Here is a 13,478-nt window from a genome sequence, read left to right as displayed (position 1 = left end):
GTCAACAAACAGTGTGTCCAAACAACAAGTCCAAGTGATCTAACTCCTAGGGATTCTTGTACTGTTTCCCAAACGTGAAAACAACAGTAATGGAATACATTGGAACCATTCGTTTCTGGTATCAAAGCAATATGACTATAATATTCTTTAAGGTCTGGTGACATCTTCCCAACGTCCCTAGCTTTCAGGGGTATTATGAAAGGACTTACAGTCCTGTTTACCTAATTCATACACAACTTATCGTAAGAACACTAACATGAAATTAGGATCTAGATCAGATTGGATCTGGGCAGGCCAGCAGGATAAAGAACTTCATAAAAGCTAGGAATATATATTTAATCTTAATATTACCTAAATTAATTGCTTCTGGAGACCTTGTCGACGAACACATTGCGTTTGACAAGCATTGGTTGCTTAACTTTTTATTACGTAAGGGACCCATAAAATCCACCATTATGCTGCTAAATGATTGTGAAACTCAGGAATAGGTAGTTAATGAACCAAATGTATAGTTTGGTTTGGGTTTCATACAATGAGACAAATGTGACAGGATATACTGTATTTTTGGACATAACATTCTAGTATCGGCCGATGAAAATGGTGAAATTCATGTAATAGGTTGTATTGACTCCTAAATGAGCAAGGGAGTTTCATGGCCTAAACTATGAAATGTTTGTCTATACGACATTGGAACCACAATGAGGTAGCTCAATCAATAGTCGCTGTCAAGAGGTACATCGGTGGTTATCACTTCAGTAAACATTCATAAATAAAAAGTACAAAACGTTAGACAACATCAACGACAAGGAATGACAAAAATGTAGAAATACATAACATATTGTAAAACCAAAAGAAAACGTAATCATATCCTTGACAAGTGAGACGAGCAGGGCATCTAAAAGATACATATTTGTCTCTAACACAAAAGTCATTAAAGGAACCTCGCTGTGCCGTAAACATGTAAGGTGTGTGCATATTCTTTGTGATAGATATTATGAAAATCAAACTATGAAATGTTTCTTTTTTTTGTTCCCAATCATATGATACAGTCTTCATTATGTGTGATTTTGGGACGGTTTGCATAATATGATTCGCTGCACCGTTTTCTTCGTACGCATTGTCCTCAGTGTCTCTGAAAATACAACATTAGAAGCACCTATTTAGAGAATGCGTACGTAACACGGTTGTCTCTCTGCCTTCTGTACAACACACACACTGAAACAAAAAGCTTTAGTGTACACTTATGCATGTCAAACGCTAGTATACTTACCATTATATTTGCTGATTTCTGCGTTTTTGTACTTTAGATATAGCACATATGTTCTGATCTTCGATGCATTTAGTTACATGTTTTCACACGCGTGAATCTCGGTGTACTTGATTACGTTACGATAGCAAAATAACTTTATAACTTTGTCCATACATAGAAATTGGAAACGAAAGAATAACGCAAAACACATATTTAGCTTATACCTATTGTGATGTTTAGCGTTTCCGAAATGTGGGGTTTTCTTGACCAAACGGAATAAATGTATCCGCTTCCATTACGAAGATGATTAGAATACGTAACAGGGTACTCACTTTTTACATGTATGAATTGATATGAGATTCTAACGATATACCAACAAAATTAGAAATAAAGAATAATGGATCAGAATGCCAATGAATGTGAAATGTTGAAATGTATATACATGCAGTCTGAGTATCAATTGGGTTGTTCGTTTTACAGATATCATCAATCTGCAGACATACATACACATACACACACACACACACACACGCATAATATTGATATGTGCTATGAGTAACACATTAGGACGTATATGTTTAATCTTATAAACATTAGGAAAAGCAATTTCAGTTGGAGTAAGTAAGTACTCACACGAATAATAACGCACTTGATAGGAAGTTCTCAAAACTTTAGTGAAACTCGTGATACCCAAACTTAAAATAAAGAACGTCAAGAAGATAAAGCTTTCCTGTATGTTATCTTTATGTAAAGTTAGACAACTATGTCAAACGAGACATCAATGCCCTTTTCTTAGAACGATAAAAGCATTGTCTTCTTTACAGAGAAACGTTGCTGATAAAAGACTAAAATTGACATTTTTAATGTATACGCTACATATACGGACAAACACACCCCCACACAGCCACGCAAGCATAAACAGATGCAGCCTTACTCTGTATATTGAAAAGGCCTGATGTTGTATTGCAGCATACCACATCGATTATACATATCAAAAAAGATAGACACCGAATAAATAGGTTTTGTCAATAAAACACCTAATATCGATCAAATTAATTTTCTTAAATTCGAGTGTGTGTTATTGTCAAAATGAGATAGACAGAAAATGTATTATTCCAAGACATTATTTTAAATATTTGCTGCAAAATTTGTAACTTAGTTTGCTGAAGAGCATTTGTTTTGGCTAAAGATGACATCTGTATCGTCACTCATAGTTTTGATAAAGACAATACTCTTACCTTACTGACTAAGATTACGGAAACGTTGTCGTAATTACTATCAGCGACATCATTGGTTATGAGGTTAATATGGATTGGGGAGATAGCAACATGAGAGGCGGTGTTGATGATGGTGAATCTAAACGAATGCAATATCATTACACACTAGAAATGTTGGCAGAAATAATCGGAATGCGCTGAACGAATTTTCATTAAAGTGCCATGAAACCATTGAGCACCATTTACACAATGGTGAGCAATATTCTTCCTCGATATGTATTACAATCTTTCAAGATATTGGATGAACATAGCTTACTCTTCCGACATACACAGTTGGAAATAATATTGTTAATCAGGAATGTATTACTCTCGCTCACGCATTTATCGGTCCGACACTTGATCATATATATGGTATAAATCTAAGTGATCCTCTTTTTAGTACAATTCTAATCAGGGTGATAAAAGCTCGCTCACTGTGGAAGCAATAGGATATCCTGAGATATCATGATATCTCATATTTGCTACACATGTATATTAGCGACAATGAATTCACAAAATTACCAGCTTGCCATTTTGTGAAAAATGACATTATTATGAGCAAATGTAGACCATATGAGATAACCGCTGTTGACGAATGGTCAATTATATATTAAAATGTTTACAAATGTCATAGCGACATGAAACATTTATTTTACGCACAGGACACACCTTTAGCTGGTCATTCATGTGTCAATAAAGATGTAGCACAAGGTGTGAAATCATTGACACGGATCAAAAACGAATAACAATGTTACTGCATATTTACCTTTTGCCACATATGTGAAACGACAGGAAACCCCATTTAAAAGATACCTAAGGCTATATGCAACCTATTTCATCATTTGATATCCATTTCTTAACATGTGGTTAGACTGTATCGGTCCATTGCCTGAAACCAAAAATCAGATAGCTAATACACGTTGACTATAATCTGTTGGTCAGAAAGATTTCCAGAGGTAATTCCTTTGTGAGAATATTACAACTAAAACTATGGTAAATGATTTGAAAAAGTTTGGTTTAAAACATTTTCTCTCTTTCAAAATCTGACTAGTCTGATCTTATGTCAATTTCATTTCAGGACATTTTTAGCATGCAATGCATGATTTAGTCATATAACAGTTTAAATCCTCTTCATATGACCCTCATGGCTCACTGGTATGGCTATGTTTACTTCAAATGTTGGAAAATATGGTATATGTTGCGCTGCATTAATGCAGGGAAATAATGTAACGAGGGTCTTTCTTGTTGTTTGCTGTTACTGAATCATTTCCCGAATCTTTAGGATTTACTACATTTAAACTCGTGGATTGACTGAATGTCCATTGACATTTTTGAAGTTCTTAAAATATAAACTTGTTTCAGTCCAAGATTCAGAAATTAATCGTCTTGACAATGTTGTAAATGAAGGAATGATATATATACAAAAGAAATGAGTATTCTGCTCAGTGATATAGTTCTGTGTCTATACCTCCGGTTCCTCGTCAGACCAAGTAGTGTGTACCTTATCAAGCTAGACAAATGTCAGTGGCTTAAATTACACAATTAACCCTCTGTCAGGATAAACTGACACAACTATAAATCATTTTCTGTACGTATCCCACAAGTAAAGATTTAAGTGGTGGCGTGAAATCAGACCTCACTAACATTGCTCTAAACAATGATCAGAACTCAGAAATATTGAACTATCTAGACCAAAAAACAACCAATTAAAAATCAGTTGATAGCTTCTTTGAGGTATGTTCATATAGTAAATTACAAATATCCTTAACTCATTCTTTACAGAGAATTTCGCCTACAAGGAATCACTGAACTCTGAATTCCCAAAACCTACTAACATCAGGAACCTCTATCATAAATTAGTATTTAAAAAAAATGTTAAAGAGATAGAGTTTTGATTGGGAAAGTATCTGCACTACCAGTCTTATTTTCGATGTAAAAAATGCTGACTGGTTTTAGCAAACCGTTGCGTTTGTCACTTATTAACCATATAAAATCAAATATTCTCCATATATCTATCTATCTATCTATCTATCTATTAATGAGATGACTTATATTTACAGGAACCGTTTCTAAACCCATTTGATCTAATATTAATATTAAATGGTATATGTTAGGTTTGAAAAATGAAGAAAAAATAAAACTAACCATATGGTTCAATTATTTTTACAAAAATGTATGATTGGTGAATCGAAAAAAGGAACCGTAGCCAAACATGCTACATCGGCTGTCCTTACGAAGATGTCCTAATTAGCACATTATGTTACCATATACCATACTATCTCAAATTAATATGTCGATACAAAAACTGTTATCAGGTTGTCGAAATTATATGTTAATATTGGACTTACTTTATTATGAATTAACTAAATCTGGATGGCGCCTGACAAATTCGTATCTTGACCGCACAATGAAATATGTCGTTGTATGTGTGCGTTTGTGTGTATCTGTGTTTTAAATAAGTGGATTACTTTTTCGTTGATATTTTACATATGATCGTATTGTATTTATGGTTTCTTCACACGCTAAAATAACAAAAAAATCAAAGACATATGTATGTGTCTGTGATCATGATAAATACGTTAATTTTAAAATATAGCATTTCCTAGTTTAAGTTATTCCACATGCGTATGAATACAATAAGATTTGTAATAATATATCGTCGTCACATTAAAAGAACTAAAATTATCTCTATTCACGAGTATGCGGATATGTAAGTGACATGGCGTAAAATAGCGGAAGCTCTATAAAATGTCTGCAAACGAAATTGCGTTACAAAAATGGCACAAAATCCATTTTCATCTACCTAGATGCAGCGGTGAAATATCATTCACACTACCTATATTCACACAGGTGGTATCAGTATACACTGTTGATACAGATAGAAACAGCATACTAACCATTTGCACAAATGGTAATAATTTATTAAAAATTATTAATACTTAAAATGCAATTAATGACAATATGCTAAACATCTACCCAGTCAGTAGATAACAGTTTACACAAAAATATTCACGCAAATGTTAACGTTATAGGTTATCATTAATGTAAAAGTTTATCAATGATATTTAGTCTGCATCACAAACACTTACACTGAAAATTACATAGTTACCATAGTTACCATATACGCTTTTGAAACAAATATATGAGGTAATGCATTTCTAGCTAATTGCGGGGATGGATGGATGGCTGAATCGATTTTCTTGTTGTTTCTTCACTAGCTCATTTTCGCCGTTGCTTCTTTTCCAAAGAATCATCGATCGGTCTAAATATATCTCATATTTACTTCTAAGTGATTACAATTGTCATTCAAAAAGACGTAATTTAACTTTTCTTGTGAGATTAAAGTTTTCAATTTGACGATGACGAATATGTGGACATTTCCAGTTCACGGTGACACATTAGATATGTGATATTTCCAATGAACTATACGGTGTAGTTTACAATAGTTTTTGTACGATTTACTAATTGCATTAAAGAGTAAAACTATACGAGAATCAGTAGCTTAGTGTAGAAAATAATCACTTCCGTTCACCCTGCACATAGCCCTAAAATCTTATTTAGTACATTTTCATGGACAAATGTATCAATATTATCAATATTACTGATAAGGGTTGAAATAGACATTCTTGCGTCACGTGACAAAATGAAAGTGGAATTCTAACAAATGCAGTTTATGCCAGAACAAAAAATATTCTGTACGATCTTTAAAACAAAGTGTATGCATGGTCCCGCCTAATAATGTATAATGTGCTAACATATAGTCATACATTTGTTCTTTGTACCTGAGAGAAATTAATTCAACCAGATGTCATCAGAAATGTACACAAAAAACTCGAAATATTTTTAGTTAATTACTTGTTTTTGTCTATTGTTGCTAGGGTATGATTCTACGTGATCCGATATTTACTACTTATTCTCGAGATTTTAATCAGAGCTATAAACCACGATCACTCAATGCGCAAGCAAAATGAGATCCTGAGAGCACCTATTTGCTTCATATGGATATTAGCGACACTGAATTCACACAATGACTATCTTGACATTTTGTGAAAAATGGGATCCTTCTGAGCAAATGGAGGACATAATAGATACTCTCTAATGATGAATGGTCAATGAGCCATGATCATGTTTACCTAAGTCACAGCGACATTACATTTGTATTATATGCACAGGAAACGCCCTTGGCTGGTCATTCAGGCGTCAATAAAGATTTAGCACAAGGTGTGAAATCATTTACACGAATCAAAACTGAAAAAGAATGGTTCCGCGCATTTACGTCTTAACACACTTGTGAAAGGACAGGAAAACCCATTTAAAGGATACCTAAGGCTATATGCAACCGATTACAGCATTTGATAACCATTTATTAAAATGTGGTTAGACCGTATCGGTCCTTTGCCTGAAACCAAAATCAGATAACAAATACACGTTGTCTATAATATGTTGGTCCGAAAGGTTTCCAGAGGCTATACCTTTGTGAACATATTAAAACTAAAAATATTGTAAATATTTTGAAAAAAGTTTGTTTATAACACTTTTCTCTCTTTCTAATCAGTCTGATCATAGGTCAATTTTATATCCGGAAAGTGTTCGCAAGTTATGGACGGTTTAGACATCCAACAGTTTGAATCTTATTCCTATCACCCTCATGGCAAAGGGGTTTGGTAACTGTTTTTGAAATGTTTGGTACTCAGAAATGTTGAACTATCTAGACCAGGAGCTGTGTCAACCGCTAACACAAGAGGACAGTAATCTAGTTTTCAAGTGAAAATGATATATTGTTTCCAGATGTTACAACACAAGCAAATAGCATATATAATAATATACATAGTTCAGAGTCTACATTTGTGAAAAAAACAATATTTGGAGTATCCGTCACGTAATCGTTAAACTTGACACGTGGAAATATCACTTGGGAGCCATTCAGAAATTATAAGATCTACTCAGCGATACAAAATTAGCAATTACTTTAGCTTAATTTGAATTTTGCTGCGCTTATGTTACATTGTTGGACATGTGTTTTAATACGCTCGCCTCAACTAAATGGAAGTTAAGGTCAAGGCCGTATAAAGTTACATCTTACGGTATTTTTTATTGATTTTTTTAGTATTATTTCTAGCTGAGCCACTTAGTTGCGTTCTGTTTATTTATGGAAGTATTAAAAATGTTTACAATTACAAGTGTTTCATAAATGAGATAATTCAGAAAGGTTTTTCCAATTACTGTGAATTCATTTAATGGCATCATTTCCATAGTTACCATGCCTGATCTTGTAACAAATATATGAGCTAATGCATGTATAGCTATATACGGGTGATGGTAGGATGGATGAATCCGATAATTTGTTGTTTCTTCCAAAGCGCAATCAATCGGTCTACAAATGTTACTATTATTATCTAACGGGATACAACGGTCAATTTAAAAAGAAGTTATTTAACTTTTCTTGTGAAATTAAAGTTTGAAATTTGACAATGTCGAATCTGTGGACTGATCCAGTTCACTGTATCACATGAGATGTCTTATATTTCCACTGAACAATACGGTGCAGTTTACAGTAGTTCTTGAATCTTTTACTAATTGCATTAAAGAATAAATATATATATATATATATATATATATATATATATATATATATATATATATATATATATATATATATATATATATACGAGACTCATTAACCTAGTGCAGAAATTAATAGCTTCCCTTCACCATGCACACAGCCCTTAAATCTTATTTAGTATATTTTCATGGACATATTTATCAATAGAATCATACATTCAGATAAGTGTTGAAATAGACGCTCGCATGACTAGATGGAATTCTAAGAAATGAAGTTTTTGCCAGAAAACAAATGACATTCTGGGCGATGTTTGAAACAAAATTAATGCATGGTCAACTGTGATAATGTAAAACGTGCTAACCAATAGTCATATATTAGTTCTATATAGCTGAGACAAATTAATTCATCCCGATGTGATACGAATTTGAAGAAACAATTTGAACTGTGTAGAGTTACTTAATTGTTTTTCGATATGTATTTGTTGTTGTTAAAGGTCACCGGCCGCCCTATATTGTACAAAGGTGAGATATTATCATAGTTGTAAACGAAACGCATTCGTTATGCATGCAGACCATACAAATGTTTAATTAGACTTAAAACTCTGCTTTATAAAATAAAAAAAAAGATATTTGGCAATCTCCGTAAATAATAGGATGTTTTTGCCTGCACATACCAGATATGACGTTCATTTATTCAATTTAGCCATTCGAATTATTAATTTCACTACGTAAAAGTCTATGTGATAAAGCGTAATATCGTGCCTTTGTAAAGCAAATATGGTGCACTGTGTTGCATACGGATGTAACTAAAAGGATGATGATGAGAAAAAGCGTTCTTTCTTTTTCCGAAAAGACATGTTTACCAGAATAAAAGTGTTTTTAATATGTCTGATCAAACAGGGGAGGGATGGAAAAGTTGTGTTATTTATGCAGGATCATAGTGAATTTTCCCAAATACAAATTCTGCCAAACCTAACAATAGTTTTTACGTTTATATTCTTCAACAAAAAAGTGAATAGTATGTCAAATATTTTTTAAGGGAAAAAAACTGAATTTTAATAAACAATTTTGATTTTCTTTAAAAGAAAATAATCGTGCTTCGTAACGTACATATTTATGAGAGAAAACACAAATTGTCATATACTGCTTGTTTTAATTAAAATAGTTATATACATTTGTTATGCTAACACATATATACATCTGCACAACGACATTCTCAAGTCCTACTGTCAAATTATAAATAAGCATTTATAAAACAAAACTAAATAACAGTTAATATTTTAAATAATAAGTAAACATTTTGCTAAGGGTAGCGTGCATGAGATTGTATACAAATTATACTTAATGTTAGGCTTTACGTTGTAGCATAACTGCATGAAATACATACTAGATTACACATGAGAGAGAGATAATAATGTTGATCATTTTGTCAGTATTTAGTTGCTGAAATCCGAGGCTCCCAACAGTGAATTGTATTGTTTGTTTTTATTTTTCAAGTTGTTTTAGTGTTTGAGCGCGTAAATTGAAAGCTTGTAATTGCTGGTCAATATCGGACTCATATTTGTTCCATTATTCCGTACAAATTAGAAATGAAATAATTTTGTGTTTCATTTGTGCCCGACACATAAACTTACCCACACGCAATCTGTACAAAATAAATTGATAAACATGCACTTCTTTGAGAATAAAATGAAAAAAAACAAATAATCTTGCATTGTTATCATCTATTATTTCTTTCATCATTCGAAAGTATTTTTAAACTTGCAACTGATTCATTTGGCGAACACCTTGTTGACTGATATAGTCTAAGAATTTGTTTTCTAATATTATTATATTTTTATATTTTTAATTTTGTTTTTATATACTTATATATTGATTATGTTTATAAGAGTTAATCTTATATCATGTGATGTTCCATGGAAGGAAATAAAGATGATGATGACGATGATGCATGGCAATTTGCTTATTGCAAACTGACCAAGATTATACGATATCCAGGTTAACTATAAGTCGGTATCTTGCAAATAAAAATAAATATAGGTGGGAAATTGTAACTAAAGCGAAGTAAGAGTGTTGATTACTTATATATGCATCAATTAAATTATTTCTTCTTTACACTTGATACAAACATGTGCGAGTATAACAATTCTTAATCATGTAATGCAAATCTAATATAAATAGGACAAAATTGGAGTATGGCAGGTGATCTTTAAATAAATAAGAACAAGAATATATAAACATTGTGATTTCCCTGATTCAGTTTCATACTGGAAATGATAAAATTCCCATTGCAATCGTTCCGATAAACTTTGTCCACGGTCCCAAAGTACACGTTTGGAGTTATTTTCATAATATATTTCATTTGTTTTAAAATGAAGATAAGTTATAAAGATCTTTATATATATATATATATATATATATATATATATATATATATATATATATATATATATATATATATATATATATATATATATGCAATAACCTGGCAATGAACAATGCAAAACTGGTAGCTGACTAATCTGAGAGTTTGGACATGGATTAAAGTTTTAAATTTATCTTGTTTCAACTAGTTATCACAACTTATTCGGGATGCTGGAAAATATTTGTATTGACCTAGAAACCAATGACCAATAACGACAGATGTTGTTATATGTATTTTATTGTCAGTATCATTCTTATTATGATTGTTATTGCATATATATATATATATATATATATATATATATATATATATATATATATATATATATATATATCTATATATATATATATATATATATATATATATATATATATATGTGTGTGTGTGTGTGTGTGTTTGTGTGTGTACTGTGCAGAGTAAAACATAGAGGAGTAAATTGTTGTTGTTGTCTTGTTTAACGCCATTGTTTTCAGCACGTGATAGGCTATACATGTCGGAGGAAGAACCCGGGAAATCCCTAGAAAGAACCACCTACCATCGAAAAGATACTGGGAAGCTTTCTCACATACCCACATTGACCGAACCCGACACTCGACCCCACGCAGACTGAGGGGATATGGCAGTAATTTGTAACGGAGAGCGCTTTAGACCACTGGGTCTTTCGGGGCACACAGAAGGGGGGAAGAATGTAGTTTGTGAAAGTAACATGTATATCATTGGAACATTTATTATTACAAACCTAAAAAAATAAGTATAATACGAGAAGTCCCACCAAGCTTCACCAATCCATACCTAGCTTCCATTTCTTTGGTACACAAACAAACACATATAACAAGAGCAACATTGTTCTACTTTGTTCACGTACTAGATCAGACACAAGCATTTATATTACACAACATATGACTTCGTTTTGTTTCTGCCTAGCTGAATTCTTATTATAGAAGATACTGATAACGACAAATGTGTTTATCATGATAGTGTTCGCTTTGAAACTATAAAATAGACGGGTTGTCTTCGTTGATGCTGGAAACTAAATAAGGCAGATAGGCAAGAAGATTGGACAACGAAAACGACAAGGAATGAAGAAGTAAAACGGATAGCTTATCAGTGATAAAGGTGCTTATTTTGCACAAATACTACATTGGTAATCTATTCTAATTATATTACGGACATTTAATAGAGAAGGTAATTAATATTTGTTCATCCTTATCAGTATATCCCTATTCCGAACAACCGCTCATGTATCCTAGTGGTTAGAACTTCCGCATCGTATGCGGGAGGACGTGGGTTAGATCCCCGGCCGAGTCGTATCAATGACTTACATAAATGGAACTGACAGCTACCACGCTTGGCGCTCAGCATTAAGAGGTTAGTTTTAAGACTGGTCACCCTGGTGTCAGGATAATAATACTGGGTGAGACATAATCATGAATTATGCCGCATGATGCCCCAGTGCTTGACACCACTGTAAACAGCACCAATGCAGAAATCGTAGTGATATGACTGAAACATTATTAAAACAACATTTAAACTCCAAATACACCACAGGCACACCTGTTCCGAAACAAACTATATGGCTAAGAATCGGTTGCACCCACACATCGTACCATTGTATCAGTTTACTTCGATGCATCGCTTAGACCATATTTTTCAAAATAGGCTGATAGATAACAAAAGTAACATCGCAAACGCCGATTTTCAAATACAGGCTAGGTTATTGACACGAGTTGTAAATAAATACTAATCAAAATGAGGGACCATCAAGATTCATTTTAAACTTTAAATATATTTACAGTTCATCTAAATGATTATTCATATTTAACTGACATTGCTACCGAATATATAGTTATTTACATTATATATTTATTACTTTCTCCTTTCAGTTGCTTCGTGCGACTACAGTGTTCCACCAATCATAACTTCAGAGAGAGAGAGAGAGAGAGAGAGCGAAATAGACAAATATACACATTTATACAGAAGAGAGACATACAGACAACATACAAGGAGTCTTGGTAGTGGGGTTACAACACTTGTTGACTCTCCGTCCGGTCCTATCGATTATCAGGTCGTTTAGTCTGCTGCCTGACCAACATACACCCAATAATGTTTGATAGAGGATAGAGCGACCTCCGAACATTTTAATATTAAATAGTTTGTGTGTGTACCAATATTAATAGGTTTTATAAAGCATGAATACAATATATCAATAAAAACCATTAAATAAATTATAGGAATCTTATGTATATTCCTCCAAAGAAACGACAGTAATTCATAATCCCGACAAGCTAGTGCAACTTTAAATCGCGCGCACACACACACACAGACACACAGACAAACACACACACACACACACATATATATATATATATATATATATATATATATATATATATATATATATATATATATATGTATATGTATATATATATATATATATATATATATATATATATATATATATATATATATATATATATATATATATATATATATATATATATATATATATATATATATATATATATATATATATATATATATATATATATATAATATTAGTTTTGACCGAAGAGATAAATATTAATGGCAATATCAGTGACCTAGTTCATAAATGTACTGCTATGTTAAAGTGTCTGATTGTCATGTATTTATAATCACACAACATGTACCAAATCTTGTGGCATTTTATATATTTGTTGCCAAAATGCTTTGTTAAATATTATTTATATATGTGTATTGAATTAGGCGCATACGCGGGTTTGCTTTCTCACTAAAATAAACACATATCTAGAAAACAAGATTGATGAAATCAATGAACATAACATGCTACTGTTGTGAATATAGTCGAACCAGAGATTTGAATGGGGTTATGTCCAAGAACCAGCGTCCAAAATGACCTGTGTATTTATATTTCGTCAAAAACTGTATGTGCCTGATATGCCCACAAATTAGAAGTTATAAAGAGCTTAGTACGCATCTATTCGGT

Source organism: Sinohyriopsis cumingii, unplaced genomic scaffold (assembly GCF_028554795.1).
Source record: "Sinohyriopsis cumingii isolate HCF-2022 unplaced genomic scaffold, ASM2855479v2 utg000160l, whole genome shotgun sequence".
Taxonomy (NCBI): Eukaryota; Metazoa; Mollusca; class Bivalvia; order Unionida; family Unionidae; genus Sinohyriopsis; species Sinohyriopsis cumingii.
Note: the sequence above shows the minus strand (reverse complement) of the source record.